Below are 20,571 nucleotides of genomic sequence, written 5' to 3'. Positions count from 1 at the left end.
TGCTGGCCCTGTGAAACAGTCACTGCTGGCTTCCCTAACTGAGGACACTGGACACAAAGGCTGGGCCGCCGGATTGCGAGTCTGTGCTTGCAGCCTGAGGCCTGCTCTAAGGGAAGGCAGATGGCCTGCCTCTCCTTTCTGCAAAACCCCCTGCCACCTGCTGCGTGCTGCCAGCCTGACTCACTGACTCCAGCTACCTCTGGGCCTCTGGCCCTTCCAGGATGGGCTTGTTTTCCAGGAAAGGGTTTGGAGATTAAGATAAGCCAGCTGCCTCCAGTTAAAGGCCCTGCTGCCTTTGAAAGGGCCGGGAAGCCTGCCAGTCCAGCTCCTTGGTTTGCTCGCTTCTCTCTGTGGCTGGGGCTGCCTCGCCTTTCGTCTGTCCCTGCCTATCGTCGGGCATGAGGCTCTTTGGAGACAGGCATAGGACTCCCTGCAGAGCGAGGCAAGGGATTCGTAAAACGGGTGCCCAAGCTCCCTCTGGGGCTCTGGCTCCCCCATGGCCCTGTCTGTTCTTCCTGGGGAAGCTGCTTCTGGCATTGAGGTAACGAAGAACTAGAAAACAGAACTGGCCTCCTTTCAACCTGCCGCCTCCTCCAGCCTGGGTAGAGTCCCAAGCTCTGGCCTTCCTGAACAGTGCTTGTTCCTGACTTACACATAGATGGTTTTCTAAACCAAGTTCATTTTCTGAAACAGAATGAATAACTCACTCCACTACCTCCTCCCCTTCATGGCAGAATTTTTTCTTTTGTCCGTGTTTTCGTGGCTGCTGGATTCTAAAATCAAGGTGCAAGGTGCTTTGGGGCTTACTAAAGTTGTGTAGCCTTCCCAGGCCCTGTGGAAAGGTTAGGTGCACCCAAGATAACCAGGGTTGGTTATTTCCCGTGAGAGCCAGAGGGGTGCAGGCTGGAAGCATAGTGCTCCCTCCGCCCCCGCGCTGGTCATCATGTGGAGTGTGTGCTTTCTAAGAAGTGCCAGCCTGTGTCCAGAGCCTGCTCGGCAGATGTTAAGCCACCTGTGGACTTAGTCACGGTGACTCTGCTACCAACAGCAGCAACATGGACATTTAGGGAGGAGCAAATAAGAGGAAGGAAGAAGCAGGCGAAGTAACAAGGTGTGACATCTGATCTCTAGGCATTTCCAATGGAGGGATTTGGTTTGTTTATGTTTCCACCACCAAGAATTAACAGTGGTTAACAGCTGTTCATATCTGTCTGCTTTACATTTTTAAATAAACATTACAGATATAATTGAAGTTCTCTTTTTGTCCCTCACTCCCTGCCAAAGGCAACCCCTATTATCAAATCTGCTGGGTATTCTATTCAATTTTAAATACTTTTACATGTATGCATCCATGAACACCATGTAGTATGTTTTGTGTATTTTAAAATGTCATATACATCTTAGCATCTTGTACATAATACTCTGTGACTTTTACATTCAAAATTATGTTTTTTTGAGGGCTATCTTGATGTAGATTATTTAGGCATTTGTTTTCCTTTTTAATCACTTTATTGCTTGAGTACCTAGACAAATTTATACAACCAGGGCAGAGACTGTAGATGATTCATATTTCCAACTGGGAGGGAGGATTCGCTTGGTTTTATAGTATCGAGCCGGACAGTGAATCTAGCTCTCTCAGAATCAGAGGAAATTTAGCAGCCTTATCCTTTCTGCTCCTCTCAAGATGCTTTTGAACAGTGACTGCTTTCTTAATTAAATGGTAGAGATCTTCAGGGAGATCAGGAGCAAGTCCCTTAGACTTAAGAATTCTTAAGATGTTATTGTCTGTCACAAAACGTACTTGTGCAGCACCGTGTGAATCTCTCAGGATCACACCGATTTGTGAAGGAGTCAGGCTCTTCTTGGCCAGTTTGTAAATCTACTCCTTCACATTGTCAGATGTCAGCTTCAGCCAAGTAGGGACGCCGTGGTGACAGGGCAAAGCCAACTGGGACAGGCCCTTCCTGGGGGCATGCCTGCGACCGCTGATGGCAGCAATCAGGCAGTGAAAGCTTGTTTTTATTTTTTTATGGTAATTTTTTGGGTAAATTAAGTGTTGAGTGTTGAGTTTTTAAAATACTGATTGCTTTATATGCCATCTGCTTCAAAAGGAGTTGAATTCTGCTTCAGGCATGCCATGGTAGCTGGTATCAAACTGAACTCTTCCGCTGAGAACAACTAGAAAAGGTGGATAAAAGTTTCTTAAAAACAGCTGTTTGAAGACCTGGGAGAACAACCAAGACATTCTGACGTGGAATTGACTATTGTTCTTCCCCGGCTGCTGTTGCTACAGGTCATGGTGCTCGCAACCCTCCTTGGATGGTCGGATGGGTGAGAGAGGTGCTCACACAAATGCCCTGCAGTTTTTTTTAAGACAAAATATCACCTCCTTCAGTTTGAAACTGTAGTGGAATCCAGACAGCGGGATCTTCAGGCACTGGGAAGGCTGGCAGGGGGACACTGTGGAGCAGAGCCAGGGCAGGCCAGGCTGGGAGCTATATTGTAGGGTGCTCAAATTCTACCAAGATTCTAAAATATCACAAGTGTAATTAGGGGTGCATTGTTTAAAAAAATAGTCTAAAGGAAGTCAGTACCTTATGAGCCGCACCGGGGAGCGGTCAAGGGCTGCTCAACCCCAAGGGCTGACTTGACCAATGGCACAGTGACTAAAGTGCACTGTAAGGAGAGTGGACCCAGGCAGGGAGTGTCAGGGTGAGATTTGGCTGAGCTGGGATGTCCAAGTTTGGGACCAGAGCTGCCCAGGCCTAAACAGCAAAAGAGGAACAGCAAAAACTGCCCCAGAGAACTTCTTTCTCCATTTTCACCCTAGAGCCCTGTTTCTCCTTGTCCTTCCAGTATGGAGAAGAAACACTAAAGAATATTGATTGGAAAGAACACTGACTTCTCAGCCTGTTTTGGGGTGGCATTTTCAGCTTTCCTTGGGTGGCCACATGTCTCGTTTCAGGCTCACACAGACCGAGGTCTCACCAGCTCTCTCCCCTGTGGAACCGTGGTGGCATCTTCTGTGTGACGGTGAATTTTAGGTGTCAACTTGACTGGGCTAAGGGATGCCCAGATAGCTGGTAAAGCACGAACCCTGCGTGTCTGTGAGGCTGTTTCCAGAAGAGATTCGGCTCTGAATTGGCAGACTGAGGAAAGCAGATGACCCTCCCCACGGTGAGCAGGCTCCATCCAATCTGCTGAGGGCCCTAACTGAACAAAACAGTGGGGGAATAGAGAATTCATTCTCTACTTAAGCTGAGACATCCGTCTTCTCCCACTCTCAGACATCAGCGCTCCCTGCTCTCCAGCCTTCAAACTCTGAATGGGACTTACACAATCACTGCTACTCGTCCCCCCGACACCCCCATTTTCAGGCCTTTGGGCTTGCGCTGAATTACAGCTTGCAGATGGAAAATCATGAGACTTCTCCACCTCTAACTGCACAAGCCAATTCCTATAATAAATCTCTCTCTCTCTCTCTTTCTTACTCTCTCTCTCTGTCTCTCTCTCTCTCCACACACAAACACCCACACCCACACACCCATTGGTTCTATTCTCTAAGGATCCTTGATTAATACACTCATTCATCCCTTGAAACGCCCACCTCTGGTGTGGAATTGACCATTGTTCTTCCCTGGCTGCTGTCGCTATGGGTATGGTGCTCGCAATCCTCCTTGGATGGTTGGATGGGTGAGAGGGGTGCTCATACCTCCCTGGGCTAGCTGGGGGCTAGTTGCCTTGTTCATTTTGCTATATTCCATTTGGACCCTTTATGACTGGAGTGTGTACTACACTTAGCAAACTTTTAAGTTCAACACAGTACCTGGAATCCTTACATCCTGGGAGTAGCTCTTCCAGCACTTCAGAACTAGAGGCGTGCATGGTGGTGTGTGTTCTTAGGTATGCATTTCCTAGATGCACGGTCCTGAAATGAAGTAACACCTCAGTTTGCCAAGAGGCCTTCCGTGTGCTCCTGCTTGGCAGGTGGGGAGACTGAAAAGATTAATTACTTCCTTTACATATTTATTTTTCTATATAGAATAAGGTAACTGTATTACCAAAAATTGGAAAATAACCCCACCAGACTGATGGAACCATTATTTGCATTTTGGCTCATTTCTTTCCAGTTTTTTTTTTTTTCTACACCGTTTTTAAGGCATAGGTACAACTACAGTGTTTATATGATTTGTATATGTTTTTGTTGTCACTTAACATTATAAATAATAGATAATCTTGATCATTTTTTAAAACTGCTTTTTAAAAATGCACTTAAAAATCACATCCCATTGAGTGAATCCTGTCATCAGTTAGTTATAATACTATTCCTATATTAACAGATGTTTAGGATTTGGAATTCTGCCTTCCTGCATCAAATACTGTTACATCTGTAGCTTTTTCATCTTTCAAATAATTTGCTTTGGCTAGATGACCAGAAAGAGAAGAGGAAAGAAAAAATCTTTAAGTCTCTATAAGAGTTCCTAATATGGTTTGGCTATGTGATCCAAATTTTATGTTGCATTTTAATTCAAAGTGTTGGGGGAGGCACCTGGTGGGAGGCGACTGGATTATGAGGGCAGATTCCCTTCCTGCGGTTCTCGTGACAGTTCATTCTCGCGAGATCTGATGGGTTAGAAGTGCGTGGCACGTCTCTCCTCACGCTCTTTCTCTCTCCTGTTGCCATGTGAATACGTGCTTGCTTCGCCTTTGCCTTCCACCATGACTGTAAGTTTTCTGAGGCTTCCCAGTCATGCTTCCTGTACAGCCTGCAGAACTGTGAGTCAATTAAACCTCCTTCATAAATTACACAGTCTCAGGTAGTTCTTTATAGCAGTGTGTGAACGGACTAATACAGTTCCCAAATTGATTTTCAGAAGGGTTTCCTAGTTTGTATAGATCCAAGTAATTACATATGTGTCAGTTTCTCCCTTTCTCTCTCCCATCAGCTTTGATTATTAACGTCTCTCCCTGAGTAATAGATTAATCTTTCTTTCATGGGGCAATTTTTTTGTATATTGTTAGTGAAGTTTCTTTTATAAATTGTCCTTTTGTGGGTCCTTTTAATTTTTTATCTATTGTCTAGTGTGGTTTTTGAGTAGCACATAAAAGAAATGCAGATAGTACAGGAGGGTAAAGCAATGAAGAGTGAGTTTTCCATTCTTGGCCCTCATTTCTCCAGGCTCTACGCAGAGGCAATCACTGTTTCTAGTTTATTTTGTTTCTTCTGCTTCTTGTACCTTTTTCTTGGGGACTCCTGGATCCCTTGCCCTCTGGCTTCCCACTGCCTTTCAGCTTCTCTTTCTAGGGCACCCTACCCCCAGCTGCAGTGTCAGGCCTGGTGCATCTCTCTTCCCTAACATGTCCACAGTGGTCAGATCTCTAAACATATGAACACTTACTGGGGGAGGTAGTGAGGATGGGAGCCAGTGGAGGAAGTGGCCTGGGAGGGAGATATTGCCAGGTAGATCTCATCTTCCTGAGATGGCAACAGGAGATTTGGACCAAAGGCTCAGGCTCTGTGGGGGACAGCATTTTGAACCAGGGACTGCGGAAGTGCAGTTTTCTTGGTTCTCAGGTGTGCTCTTTAAGGAGGAGACTGATGGGTGACGGAAGGCTTCACAGTCCTGATGTAATAGCTGAGGTGGACAGCAGGGGGAGCTGTTGGCCGCTTCTGGCCCAAATGTGGCACAGGAAAAGATTAGTGGCTCCTGTGATCCAGGGCCCCACTTATCAAGTGGTGAAGTCCCAAAGAGGACTTTGGACAAACGAAGCTTTACGTTCCTGATGTTGCCCAGGTAATCTGGTGCGCCTATGTTACCCTTATATGAACTGTTTCAATATTTGCATTGCAACAAACTGAATTCCAACATTTATTGTGAGCTGCTATTTTGTGAGAGACCTATGTTATTCATGCATACCTTTCAAAGGGCAGTCACTGTACACCTAGTTTGCACTGGCTTATGATGAGATGAGTAAGGTTCAGTTCTGGACCCGACGGGATCAGAAATGTCCACTGAGAACGGAAAAAACAAGGGATGCAATTTCAAGCACTGGAAAAGAGGTACAGATGAAGTATGGCGGAGGTTCATGATGGGAAGCAGTGTCATTAGCTGGAGCAATCAGGGCAGGATTCATAGAGGAAATGGCATTCGAAAGGGCTTTAAAATGGGTGCAATATTTTAGAACGGTTTATTATGAAATTTTAATCTCCTAGAAAGGTGCATCTTTGGTGGAAAAAACACAGGGAACACGGGGATGAAAGCTGGGCTCAGAGGATCAGTCAGTTGCATTAACATCTTGAATTAATGAAGTGGAGAATTATTGGAAGTGAGACTGAAAAACACGTTTGGATCCATATTTTTGGAGAACCTTGAATACCACTCTTAGTAACAGGGAAGCAGTAGCTGCTTACAAGCAGGAGATTCCGGATAAAAAGTAGAGAAGTTGGGTTTTATGCCTTCTTGTCATTTCTGAGAAGATGAGTAATTTTTAAAAATAGCCAGTGAAATTTAGTTACTATAAAAGGTGTGATCCTTGATCATCAATAAGGACAATCAGCTTCTCCCAATGGAGAAATCTCTCATGATCCATTTCACACATCCCTGGGTGCAAATGACTACCTAGTCCACACCAGTGCTTCTCAAACTTGAGTGTGCATCAGAATAATCTTGAGGGTTTGTGAAAACAGACTGCTGGGCCCACTCCCAGAGTTTCTAGGACTGCCAAGAATTTACTGCTGATGCTGCTGGTCTGGGGACCACACTGAGAACCTCTGGGTTTAAACATCCTACCTGACCTTTCTCATTATATCCGCTGGGTGGCAGCAGAGAGCACCACAGGCACTGCCTAGAGGTCAGACCTGGAAAGCCCAGGCAGAGGCTGTGGAGGGCTATTTCTGTGTGTTCAATGTAGGTCATTTTTGCTGCCAATGACAATAGAAACCATCCACAATATCAAACTCTTCAAAATTCCAGGATGCATTGTATAAGAGGATGATTGATGACTTGGATCTTATTCCTTTTCCAGGATGTCCTCACCCCAGACCCAGTCGAGACACCCTCTATGAGGCCCCCCAACAAGTCCCTCTTTTAAAAAGAGAATAGTTTTTAATAACTTTCAAGGTTACCTACAAAAGGGTTTCTGTTTGAGTAATGTCATGACTGTAAAGCTGGCAAGAAACTATATCGCCAGCTGATAGCTTGAGTCAAACTGGAAAATTACGACCAAGTTTTTCCATGAACCAAGAGGAAGTGTCCAGTCATTGTTGAGAGCAGGTTCACAGCTGTGTACAAGCTCTAGGAGATGGGGAGGCCCATGCAGACCTACTTCCTTCCAGAAGGAAGGACAGAAGAAACACGTTTTGAGTTTGGGTTTTTAGGTAGTTGGGAAGGTTATACTACAGGATTAAAAAAATTTTTTTTGAGGGGAGGATTTGTTTGTTGATTTTTGTTTTTAAGTTCTGAGAGTTATTTTCTTTTCTCTTTTCTTCTTTTTTCTTTTTTTGAGACGGAGTTTCACTCTTGTTGCCCAGACTGAAGTGCAATGGCGCGATCTCGGCTCACCGCAACCTCCATTTCCCAGGTTCAAGTGATTCTCCTGTCTCGGCCTCTCCAGTAGCTGGATTAGAGGCATGCGCCACCATGCCCGCCTAATTTTATATTTTTTAGTAGAGATGGGGTTTCTCCATGTTGGTCAGGCTGGTCTCAAACTCCCGACTTCAAGTGATCTGCCCGCCTCGGCCTCCCGAAGTGCTGGGATTACAGGCATGAGCCACCGCGCCTGGCTCTGAGAGTTTTCTACTAACCAACTATGTACTGCTAGATTTTGGAATAAAAGGTTCTATGTGTTTGGGGAGGGGAGGAAGGAGCAGAGTCAAAAAGCCCCGAGCAATGATAGGATGGATTAGAGTTTGGAAAGGGAAACGTGGGGTCCAGAACACACTGGTTAGGCTGTGGCAAGGGGGTCCTCTTGACATCCTCTACCCAGATCTCACAGCACACTTCCCGCTGTGTCTCAGCAGAGACCAGCCCTGACCAGACCCAGTGCTGACATTAACCGGGTGCTACCCTGAGCGAGATGGCATCCTGCCACGCCTGCTCCGTCATCTGGGAGATGCCTTGTCAGCAGCTCCAAGGCCTTCTGTGGGAAGGTATGAAAGTCTGTCCTCACGTCTCTGTTTCCCTTATTACCCAGCACTGGAAGTTCAGCCCCCGCTCTCCTATCTTCCTGAATTCATCCCATCCTTTCTTGGCCTTGTTTATGGTTTCTTCCTGTACTCTCTTTTGTAGATTTTTGTAGAATTTCAGAATTGATTGTGATATTAGACGTGATCGTCTCTGCTCTGCCTGCTGCTGGGGATGTGTGGCACTGACCCAGTCTCCCCACTTTCCTCATTGTGGCTCTATAGTCAAAAAGGCTCTTAGGCCCCTTCTACATTCTTTCTTCTCCAGGCTAACATCCTTTTCTTCTTTAAGTCCATTTTTAACATTGGTTGTGAGTTAACTTCTGACCCCTCCCCCTCTGTCTAGTCCATCCTGGTAACTTCCTGCCTTGCTCTGATAGTGAATGGTGCTGGTGGGAGCAGGACCTTCTGGCTGCCCCCAGGCAGGCCCGTGCCTCCCTCGAGGCTTTGAGATTATGATGTGTGTGTCTCTCACACCAGGGTGGGAGCCCTCTGAGGGAAAGAACCATGCCTTTTTCTCCCTGAGGAAAACAACCATGCCTTTCTCCCTCGGGATCCCCTGCACTCAGCATAGTCCCCGTCAGACAGCAGGCATTTCGAATTAAGCAGAACATTATAATTCTGGGTCCTAGCCATTATAAATGCGAGGCAAGACTAGATTATGTTAGCGGGTTTGTCAATATTCATTTGCTTCAGTCTTATTGCACAGACGGGCAATTAAAACATTTTAAACGGGCTGTGCTTTAGCGTGGTCCCCCTCTCGTGTACTTCTATAGCAGGCTTTAAAACACTGCATCACCCTTAAAGATCTGCTTCTTGGATTTGGGCTGTTGAGGTCTTTTCCTTCTTCCACCTCATTCCCACAACTTCTCAAGAAGTTGTCCACTTGCGCTGCTGACACGTTGTGAAAGTGCACAGGGACACGCCCTAAGAGTGATCAGCTACCCCCACTGCCCATCAGTGGTTCAGTGAAGGACGGCATCCCTGCTTGGAAATTGACCATTCAGTCTGCCGGTTACCGAAACCATGTTCATGCTTTAGTATAAAGGTTTAGCATCAAGGTGACCTCCTGGGTGATGCTTCAAATCCAAACTGCTCCCTTCCCTGGGCTCCTGTGATCTTTTGTTCTCTTGCAGTGCTTCCGGACTGTGGTTAGCTGATTACAGTTATTTTTTCCTACGTCATTAGGTGGTGAACTTCTCCGGGACAAAGTCTGTCTTATTATTCATCTTTGTTTGTAGCAGGTGCCTGACAAATACTGATAGAATTAAAATAACTTTTGTTTGTCTCACATTTTGATAAATGAACAGGGCTATATTTACCTAAACATTTATGATTTCATACATGGACAGCGTATTTCCTCTAGGGCTTTTCTCTTCCTAGACTGGATAGATTTAATGATTTTAGTTTTATGTCATAGGACACCCCTCCACCTGGAAGAATTGAAGGTCTATTAAGTTTAGGGGTTTCTGGTTAATTTGTAAACTGTTGAGAAAGAATCCACCTTGTTATGGTCAAAAGGTGACAAATATAGTTAACTTCAACAAAGGGCAGAGAGTCAACTATTCTTTCTGCCAATGATTGCTTTTGTTGTATGCTTGAGATCAGATACTAGTCATTTCTATCCTAGTTAACTTAATATAGATAGCATTTTCTAGTATTTTCAAGCATTGCTCTAATGCTTTTTAATGCCTCTTTTGAACATCAATCTTTTAAACTCATTATATATTATTCTATAATTTATAGAAAAATCACACTTTATCTACTTCTTATAGGCAATATTTTTTTGGTATTTGGAACTTTTAAAAAAAGAATAGTATCCTCAGATTGGAATTATTGTGTCAAAAAATATGAATGCTTTTTTGATTCAACTGGATTTTTAATTAATTTTTATACTTACTCAATTTATACTCACTGTTGAAAAATAGATAAGCAATTAATAATAAAAGTCCCCCTTGGTTTCACTATTTAGAAATAACTACTAGAAATATTTTTATGTATATCTGTGTACACTTTTTTCTCTACATGGATATTTATTTCACAAAATGTGTAATCTTATTGTTTACGCTATTACATAGCCTATTTTTAAAATTATTGTGAATTTTTTCAGGTGTAAAAAGATATTTTCTCAAAAAAATGTATTTTTCAACACAGTTTTGACAATTGCACTGTATTCCATGGAATAATAATACTAATAGCTAACATTTATTTTGTGATTTTTATATGCTATTCAATATTCTGTTTGTTTTATATACCTAAGCTCATTTAATTTAACAACCCTGTGAGATAGGCACTATTACTCTATTTTAGCAAAAAAAAAAAATCATGCATAGAAATATTAAATGACTTGCCTAGATATGCGTGACCCAATAGGCCACTGTAGAACATTTTAGTTATTTATTTTTTGTTTGTCATCATAAGAAATGTTGCTATTCATGGAACAAATATTCATTGAGCTCCCACCCTATGCTGGGTGTTTTGCTAGAAGCTTTGCATATAAGGGAGAAACTGTTGCAGAAAGTCGACTTGGCTGGGAAAGAGACCTATTTGTAAGGGTCCTAGCATGAGACGGGGTTTTCTGTCTTCTGTTTGCTCACATCACGGAGGGGAACTCCGTACTGCAACAGCAGCACCTGGCTGGATGTGGTTTTGTCTCTTCCGTCAGCAGTGATATCTCCCGCCCCACTTCCTTGCTCTCTCAGGAAGGCCCCCTCCTGCTCCGCACACCTGCCAGGGTGTGGCCTGTGGAGTTGACCTTCTTCCTTCCTGAATCAGACAACCAAAGCCAGAGGCATAACTTCGGAGGCTGGTCCTGTACCTCTGGTTTTGTTCTGTGTTCTAAGCAGAGTTTTCACGAATAATGAAAATGCCTAGGAATGTTCATTGCCAGTAATTAAAGAAAAATGGAATTGGCTACCGTATGGTGTAATAGTCCCCAGGTTATTCCACCCTTTCTTGCAGGCTATTTACTCATGTACTTTTAGTATACTGAGGGAAGGCTAAGAGATCTCTGGGCAGTAGGTAGGAAAGAATAAAAAGTCTTTGAGTTTTCAGGTATTTTCTTGTTTTTTTTTTTTTTGTTTTTGTTTTTTTTTTTTTTGAGACGGAGTCTCGCTCTGTCGCCCAGGCTGGAGTGCAGTGGCCGGATCTCAGCTCACTGCAAGCTCCGCCTCCCGGGTTCACGCCATTCTCCTGCCTCAGCCTCCGGAGTAGCTGGGACTACAGGCGCCCACCACCTCGCCCAGCTAGTTTTTTTGTATTTTTTTTTTAAGAGAGACGGGGTTTCACCGTGTTAGCCAGGATGGTCTTGATCGCCTGACCTCGTGATCCGCCTGTCTTGGCCTCCTAAAGTGCTGGGATTACAGGCTTGAGCCACTGCGCCCGGCCAGGTATTTTCTTTTAATAATAGCTTCCAACCAGGCAGGGTGGCTCATGCCTGTAATCCCAGCACTTTGGGAGGCCTAGGCAGGCGGATCACTTGAGGTCAGGAGTTTGAGACCAGTCTGACCAACATGGCAAAACCCTGTTTCTTCTAAAAATACAAAAATTAGCCGGGCGTGGTGGCACGCGTCTGTAATCCCAGCTACTCAGGAGGCTGAGGCAGGAATATGGCTTGAACCCGGGAGGGAGAGGTTGCAGTGAGCTGAGATCGCCCCGTTGCACTCCAGGCTGGTGAAAGCAAGACTCCATGCATCTCAACAACAACAACAAACTTTTATTAAGATATAATTTGCATACCATATTATTCACTCTTTTAAAGTGTAGAATGCATGGGCTTTGAATACATTCACAGAGTTGTGTAACCATCACCACTGTTTAATTTCAGAACATTTTCATTACCCCAAAGAGAAACCCCATCCCCATTGTCGCCTCTCTTTCCCCCCACCCCAACCCCCCAGCTCCTGGCCACCACCAATCTGCTTTCTATCTCTATGAATTTGCCTATTATGGACATTTCATGTGAATGGAATCATACGTGGCCTTTTATGTCTGACTTCTTTCACTTAGCATGATGTTTTCAAGGTTCATCTATATTGTAGCATGGATCAGTGCTTAATTATTTTTTAAGGCTGAATAGTATTCCGTTGTATAAATAGAACACAAACAAAATATACATTTTGTTTCTTCATCTGTCAATTGATGGATATTTGTGTTGTTTCCACATCTTAACTATTATGAAGAATGCCGCTGTGATCATTTGTCTACAGGTTTTTGTTTGAACATATGTTTTCAATACTCCTAGGTGTATTGCAGGCATAGAATTGGTGGGTGATAAGGTAACTTGATGTTTAACCTTTTGAGGAACTGTCCAATTGTTTTCCAAAGGGACTGTGTAACTTTGCAATCCCACCTGTCATGTATGAGGGTTTCTTGGATTTTTAATTGCAGTTCCCATGAAGTCTCTAAAAGCCAGGCACTCACAGCCACAGTGCACAATTCCAGAGTGCAGAGGAAGTTTTCAGCACAACTCTGACCCTCTTGGCAGGGATACCAGGCCTGCATGTCTTGTGACTGCACATGTTGTTTACACAATGGTCTCTGTTTGGTGACCCACAGTTTTCCTAATGATATCCGAGTTTTATTGGCATTGCTGACCTATGAATCTGATGTCTTTGGTGCGGAGCCTCTATCACACTTTTACCCTTAATCCCATTGCTTTGGACCAATAATAACAACATTCCATTTGTACAGGTCTTTGCAGTTTGCAAAGCACTGTGTTACTTCCCTTTTCCCCAGAGCCTTATGCTCTGCTTTCCAAGGTGTTGGCCTTAGTATAGCAATGTAACCACTGCTAAGGTGTGTAATGGCCAATAAGATTTTGGCTTTTCCTCAAGAGACTCGCTGAGTCCTAATATTTCCCTAGTATAAATGTATCAGTAGTGATGAAGATGTCAGATGCTGCCATAGAGCAAAACGACTTTTGAGGCTCCCTCAAATCTAGACTTAAAAGACTCCCACTCTGTGTGCAGGCCATAAGCCTGGCATTGTTGTAGGAACTTAGTGCTGTTTCAAAGCCAAAATATTTTTCTTTTTGAGATGCAGTCTCGCACTGTTGCCCAGGCTGGAGTGCAGTGGTGCGATCTCGGCTCACTGCAAGCTCTGCCTCCCAGGTTCACACCATTCTCCTGCCTCAGCCTTCTGAGTAGCTGGGACTGCAGGTGTCTGTCACCACACCCGACTAATCTTTTTTTGTATTTTTAGTAGAGACGGGGTTTCACTGTGTTAGCCAGAATGGTCTCGATCTTCTGACCTTGTGATTCACCAGCCTCGGCCTCTCAAAGTCCTGGGATTACAGGCGTGAGCCACCGTGCCCGGCCCAAGCCAGAAGATTTTTCTACATCTTTCTTCTTATACAAAGATCGTTTGTGAAAAAGCTAAGATTGATGGCAGGTTTTCAAGAAATTTTTCTTTTTGTTTATGCTAGTTTGTTTTCCTAAACAGTGAACATGGAATCGCTAAGTTTTTAAAAGAAGTAAAAAATGGATGGTAGACCCAGGAGTTAGAAGGCTCTGGGGTTACGGTTCTTCCACAAGGCAGTTGCTGTTTATGAGTGTTCTTTCTTGTCTGTAAACCCATTCTCTATGCCTGAGAGAACATTCCTTACAGCCATGACTCCTTAAAAAGGATAGCCTTTGCAAAAGACTCTTGTCAAATGTTTTCATCATCTATAAATCACACACAACTGTTTCCCCTAACATTAGCATCAATGTGTATGCCAGTTTCCTCTGAAAATATCAAGCATGACTGCTCCTTAGAGAAACCATGTTTCTACCTCTCCTTCTCACCAAAGTTGATCAATTCCCTAGCGTTCTCTGTCAACATTTTACTGTGTGTCAGCTCATCCTGAAAAAACAAAAAAAGATACTAGATTATATGCATGAACCCCCTTCAAAACAACTCCCAGGGGAGCTGTGTGCTTGCTAAGCCTGAGCAGCTCAGAATCCTGGTTCATGAAGGCTTGTGGTCTAAGGGCTAGCTATTTCTTGTTTAAATTCAAATTTATTTCCCAGCTCCAGTGCAAATATACCCTGGCAATACTACCCTACACCACTTTCTGGTACAGTCCATCTGCCTGTTTCCTGTCCTATGTTATATCACTCATAGAAAATTCTAATATTCCAATGAGCAACCAGCCTGGAAAATAAAGCAATTCAAGTACCTGGGGATGATGGGCTTCCTTATTACCATGGCTCCATTTCCCTGTGATATTTATTCATCAGAGATGAATTGCTTCTTTGTGATTTCAGAGGTCACCTCATCTAGTCCCAGGGAGGGCTATATCTAAACTAACCCAAACTGTGACTGTTCATTAGAGTCTTAAAATTTTATAGCTATAGAAAGATAACATCTTTGACTAATAATTACTTCCAGTATCTAATTTTTATGAATTTTGGAAATTCTACTTCATTATAATCTGAATATTTTTGCTGTGTTATCTGTTATTTTGCATGCAATGCAGAAAAAAAAAAATTCCGCTCTGCATGCCAGAGTGGATCTGGTAACTGAGAATAATAGCCATTATGTATTGAGTGCATATTATGTGCCAGAAACCCTACATAGTGCTTTACAAGCATTGCTTTATTTTATTCTCAAAACGTCCTATAAGGTATGTATTTTTGTCAGCCTTTTCCAGATGAGGAAGAAAAGGCCTTGCAACATGAATTAGCTCAACGAGATGGCATAGTTAGACTTTGGGTTAAACAGGGTAGGTTGACATGCTTGGTTAGTCCTGAAACCCCATGAAAATGACACTGAAGGGATTTTTTAAATTGATAAAGCACCGATGATAAAAGAGAAGAGAAGAGTAAGCAAGAGCAATGACATCTGGGAAGCTGGAAGGAGAGGGGGAAGTGTCAATTTAACAGACCGGAAAATGGCACAACCTATGTAGTTGGGGGTGAAGCTTGAAGTAGGTGGAGTCCTCTGAAAATGGGCACAGGTGGAGCTAAAAATAGGATTTGTTGAAAGTTTGTATATGAAACATTTCAATGTCCCTAGATCCTCTCCCTCCTCCTAGGCGAAGGCTAGATATTTCTTCTTTGGAGCTGCCAGCTTTGGGCAGCAGCATAGCTGGGGACAGGGTACCATGCCACATGGGGGATTGAGTGAGTATATGTGCTGAATGGTGACACCACTGGCCTCCTCCCCTAGCCCAGCTCCAAGAGCACTGGCAGCCAGGTTGATCTCTTCCAAGCAGGAACCTCGAGGATTGCTTTCTAGGGAAGATGTCCGGCAGCTCAGGCATAGAATTGAAAAGATGTTGAGGTTTGGGAGTACCCTGGTGAAACTGCCCAGTGGTTTACCCTCTGGTGAATTCCATAGTTGATGAATGTCACCCCCACACAAAAGGCAGCCCATCAGCTATTGAATGCCTCACTCTGAAATATGAGTGAACGGTCAAGGGTCATCAGGCATTTGAGAGAAGTCTCTGATATCAAAGACCATAGACAAAAACAAAAACAAACAAACAAACAAAAAAAAACAAGGAACTTGGGAAGAAACAAGCAATCTAGGCAGCAGAAAGAAACCTCTCCCATAGCAAGAACAGCAAAGTCCTATGATTGATTGATCTTCAGAGATTACATACACAAGAGGTTAGCATAGCAGAGAACCAAAATGATCCTCAGAACTTCAAAGTTGAGAGCAGAAAGAAAAATTAAATTTAATAGTTAGAAAATGAGGTTAATTAAAGTAATTATCCAGAAAGTTGAGTAATAACATAAATGAGGTGAAAAACAGGAGAGAAAACATAATAAAATTAGTCTGTCCAAGGAGTTCCATAGACAGGGAACAGAGAATATGGAGGGGAGAAGGACGCAATTCAAGTGATTTCTCCATTTCTGAAAGACATGAATGTATAGATGTGAAAGATCCACAGAGTGCCAAGCACAATGCATGAAAAACATCCACAACAATGGGTGTGCACAGCCCCCACTTATCCCTGGGAAATGTGTCCCAAGACCCCCAGTGGTGGCCTGAAACCTCGGATAGTACCTGCTGTAGTTTGGAGGTTTGACCCCGCCAAACCTGTTGACATTTGATCCCCAATGCTGGAGGTGGGGTCTATGGGAGATGTTTGGGTCATGGGGACAGATTACCCATGTATAGATTAAAGTCCTTCCTTGGGGGTGAGTGAGTTCTTACTCTATTACTTCCTAATAGATCTGGTTGTGAAAAAGAGCCTGGCACCCCCCCACTTGTCTCTCTTGCTTCCTCTTCCGCTGTGTGGTCTCTGCATATGCCGGCTCCTCTTCACCTTCTGTCATGAGTGGAAGCAGCCTGAGGCCCTCACCAGAAGCAAATGCTGGTGTCATTCTTGTACAGCCTACAGAACCGTGAGCCAAACAAGTCTATTTTATTTATAAATGAACCAACCTCAGGTATTACATTATGGCAATGCAAAATGTACCAAGAGAGTACCAAACCCTATATATACAACATTTTAATCCTATACATACAAACCTATGATGAAGTTTAATTTATAAATCAGACACAGCAAGAGATCAACAACAATAATAAAGTGGGACAATTATAACAGTACGTCAGGATCACTACTCTTGTGCTTTGGGACCGTGGCTAAGTAAAATAAGGGTTCCTTGAACACTAGCACTGAGATATTGCAATAGTCAAATTGATAATGGAGATGGCTACTAGGTGACTAACGAGCAGGTAGCATATAGAGCTGGACCAAGGCATGATTCATGTCCCGGGCTGGATGACATAGGACAGTGTGAGATTTCATCACGCTACTGACAATGGCATGCAATTTAAAAATTATGAGTTGCTTATTTCTGGAATTTTTCACTTAATATTTTTTGAGCTCTGGTTGACCACAGGTAACAGAAACTGTGGATAAGGAGGGACTACTGTAATTGTGAAACTTCAGACCATTAGAGACAAAGAAAAGGCCCTAAAATCCCTAGGGAGAGGCAAGGCGAGATCAGGAATCAGGGTGGCATCAGACGTCTCAAGAAAAGCAACATTAGATGCTAAAAATCAATGCAGCAATGCCTTCCAAATTCTGAGAGAGAATTACTTCTCTATCCCTAGAATCCTATACATGTCCAAACTATCAATCAAGACAGTTTCAGAAATGCAATGTCTTGAAATCCTTAATATCTGTTTACCCCTTGGGTATATTCCTCCAAAATGAGGGAATTATCCAAAAAAAAGAACAGCATGAGATAGAGGAAGCAGGTGACCCATCCCCGCAGATAATGCCCAGAGGACCCCCAGGATGACACCATGGGGCTGGCTGGAGCCCTACCAGTCCAGGCTGGAGCAGGAGTTTAGAGAGCTCTTCCAGGAAGTGGAGACGGAGGCTGTCTCTAGAAAAAGAATGCTGTTGACACATGACCAGATGAGTTTGGTCATGTGACAGACTGTCACTTTTGAAGGAAAGCTAGTGATGAGTTAGTAATAAGTATTAATACATAAAAAGCTAAATAAATGGAGAAAAGGTGATAGTTGTTAGCTTCAGGAAAAACAAAAAGTTGTATAAAAAAGAAAATATTACTATAAAATCCACTTCATGGCCTAAATGTGACTGATAATCACGTGGTCATAGAACATAAGCTGTGAATATTGATTTAAACAAAATTATGATATAGCTGTATTTGAATAATGAGGGGGCATGTGGGAGGGAGATTTAAGAGACCAAAACCTCAGTTTCCACATGCAGAGTCACCAGATAGGATCTAGAATTTAAACAAAATCTAGATGTGGCCATATAAGTGTGTAATTGAAATATATGGTGATAAATACCAGAAGAAACAGCTAAAAGAGTTAAAAGTGGCTGTGATTACACAGTGGGGATCAAGGGGCAAGAGGGTGCTAATTTTCATTATAAATGTATAGAACCACTGGACTTTTAAAACCACGTGTATGTATGATTTTGTCTTCATTAAATGTTGCAGAATCAGCATTTGAACCCAATTCTGGTTTGAATTCAATCCTTAGTCTATTATCTCACTTTTGCCTCTCAAAATAATTGCTTAATATTTATTTGGCTTTAGATTTTAATTTTTTTGAGTCAATCTCTGATGTGTACAGTTGACTCAACAATCTACAAACTCCACATGTGTATGGTCCGTGCTTATTTTGCTGACCATTGTATTCCCAGTGCCCAGTGGAGCATCTGGAAACAGTTATGCTCTCAAAAAACATTTATTTGTCATTAAGTCCATTTTCCATGTCTCTAAATTTCAATTCTTGAATATACACATCCCTCTTAAAGACTGTTTCTGGGCCAGGTATGGTGGCTCACACCTGTAACCCCAGCACTTGGTAGGCCAAGGGAGACCAGCCTGGGCAACATGGTGAAACCCTGTCTCTTCAAAGCATACAGAAATTAGTCAGGTGTGGTGATGTGCGCCTGTAGTCCCAGCTACTTGGGACGCTGAGGCAGGAGGATCACCTGAGCCTGGGGAGGTCGAAGCTTCAGTGAGCCGTGATTGAGCCACTGCACTCCGGCCTGGACGACAGAGTGAGACCCCATCTCAAAACAAACAAACAAATAAAAACACAACAAAAAAAGACTGTTTCTGTGCTGCACTCAGATGTGAACACCATAACAGATGCGTATACAGAAGTGAAGTGTATGATCCCCTTAGAGCATTCAGGATCTGAATGATGGGAGCTCGCTGCTTAAGCCCTTTTGATTTCCCGGAAAAAGGTGCCATTCCGGGGCTGTTTTGACTGCACCATGCAGGCTGCAATTCCCTTGCTGGCTGGCTCCTCTTGGTGAGGTTCTGCTGCAGGCAGTCTGGTTTAGAATTGAATTAGACTAGATGTTATCTTATACTTTAACTCACTGGCTGAAGCGTATTTCCTTTCCTTCCTCTAAGGAGAGCCCTGGCTCTCTTCCTGTGAGTCCCAAGCTGCCCATCAAGTCTGATTCCTAGTTGGAACACATGCTCCTTCTGCATTCCCACCCCCCTTAAGGCGTCCCAGGCTTCACTGTTAAGCTCCTACTTCCTTCTGTCCTCCCTCTCATTGGAAAGCTGATTGGATAGCCAGCTTCCTCACTTAGTTGTGGGTAAGGACAATATTAATCACCTTTTATTTTCTCAGGTTTCTTCCCACACATCTCCTTCCCTGTGCCTACGAAGTAGTAGGTGCTCAAATGTGTTGATTGAAGGGACAAAGGACAAGATGAAGGAGAGCCAGGGCTCTGAATGTGGAGTAGACAGGACAGAGGCCCACAGGCCTTACGTCCTCGATGGCAGGGCCCCAATAAACTTGTAATGCGACTGAACAAAATCCTCAGAAATGCTAATGAGATGTGGGGACAAACTGGGGTGGCCCTACTGCCATCTAGAAGAGGAAGCAGAGATAAGGCCGCAGGCTTCTGCTTAACTGGAGCCCACTCCTGGGCCTCTGAGTGAGGCCCAGCTGTTAGGGCCAATTGACTGCAATCATCCAAAACTCATTGAGATGACCTTAAGTGGTAGAAAGAACTTGTTCTGTGGTTGGAGGGATGTCTCACAGAGTCCACGAACAGGGAATTTGAATCAGGGATGGGAACATTGCAGGAACCCTCCAAGTTCTTTCTCCCCATTGCTTCGTCTACTTCCCCTGCCTGTGTCAGGTTCTTCCTCTGAATCCCAGTCTGCATGGTAGAAAATAGCCGCTGAGTTTGCATCTGAATAGAGCAGCTAGATGCAAACTAGCTTGGGGACTTGGGGAAGGGATAAGATACACTTAGTTTGAGTACCAAATTCTGGAAGGTCAGAGGGGAGGCCCTAGTGGGAAACACATGCTCCTTATGGAGCCAGAATTCATCTAATTGAGTTGGAGTTTGCGAAACCCCTTCTCTGCAAAAAATACAAAAGTTAGCCAGGTGTGATGGTATATGGCTGTAGTCCCAACTACTTGGGAGGCTGAGGCAAGATGATCACCTGAGCCTAGGGAGGTCGAGGCTGCAGTGAGCCGTGATTAAGCCACTGCATTCTAGCCTGGGCGACAGAGTGAGTAGCCCTGATGTCTGTCATCTTGGCCCTGATGTCTTCCTTGAGCGAGTTTATCTTGTGCTATGATGTTCCTGTGAACTCCAGGCCACATCAATAGGCCCCTCCACCTTGGGTGGGTGGCCGGGCTGGGTGACCTTTAAGGGAATCTTCAGAGAAGTCATTTACTTGTGTAGGAACAAAAATAAGTCTTGTATAGCAGCAGGGACAGAACTGACTTGAAGGTTGGAACAGGGTCCCAGTTCCCCCCTGGGGGTCTCAATTCCAGTTCCTCTTCTTACTGGCTTTGTAACCACTCCCACCTGGCAGCTAGTGAGCATCACATTGCAGCCAGTCCAAATTGAAATGACCCGTGAGTGTAAAATACACGATGAATTTTGAAGATTTAGTGCAAGAAAATGTACAACATCTCATTACTAT

The 20,571-nt window shown here is 43.8% G+C and overlaps 1 pseudogene; it reads right to left on the bottom strand.

The window, feature by feature from the left end:
* Positions 1 to 277: 277 nt before the first annotated feature.
* Positions 278 to 19,742, bottom strand: LOC117071110 (annotated as a pseudogene).
* Between the last annotated feature and the right edge of the window lie 829 nt (positions 19,743 to 20,571).

This window comes from Trachypithecus francoisi, unplaced genomic scaffold (assembly GCF_009764315.1).
Source record: "Trachypithecus francoisi isolate TF-2019V2 unplaced genomic scaffold, Tfra_2.0 Lachesis_group3, whole genome shotgun sequence".
NCBI lineage: Eukaryota > Metazoa > Chordata > Mammalia > Primates > Cercopithecidae > Trachypithecus > Trachypithecus francoisi.
This window is presented reverse-complemented; position numbering and strand designations above follow the sequence as displayed.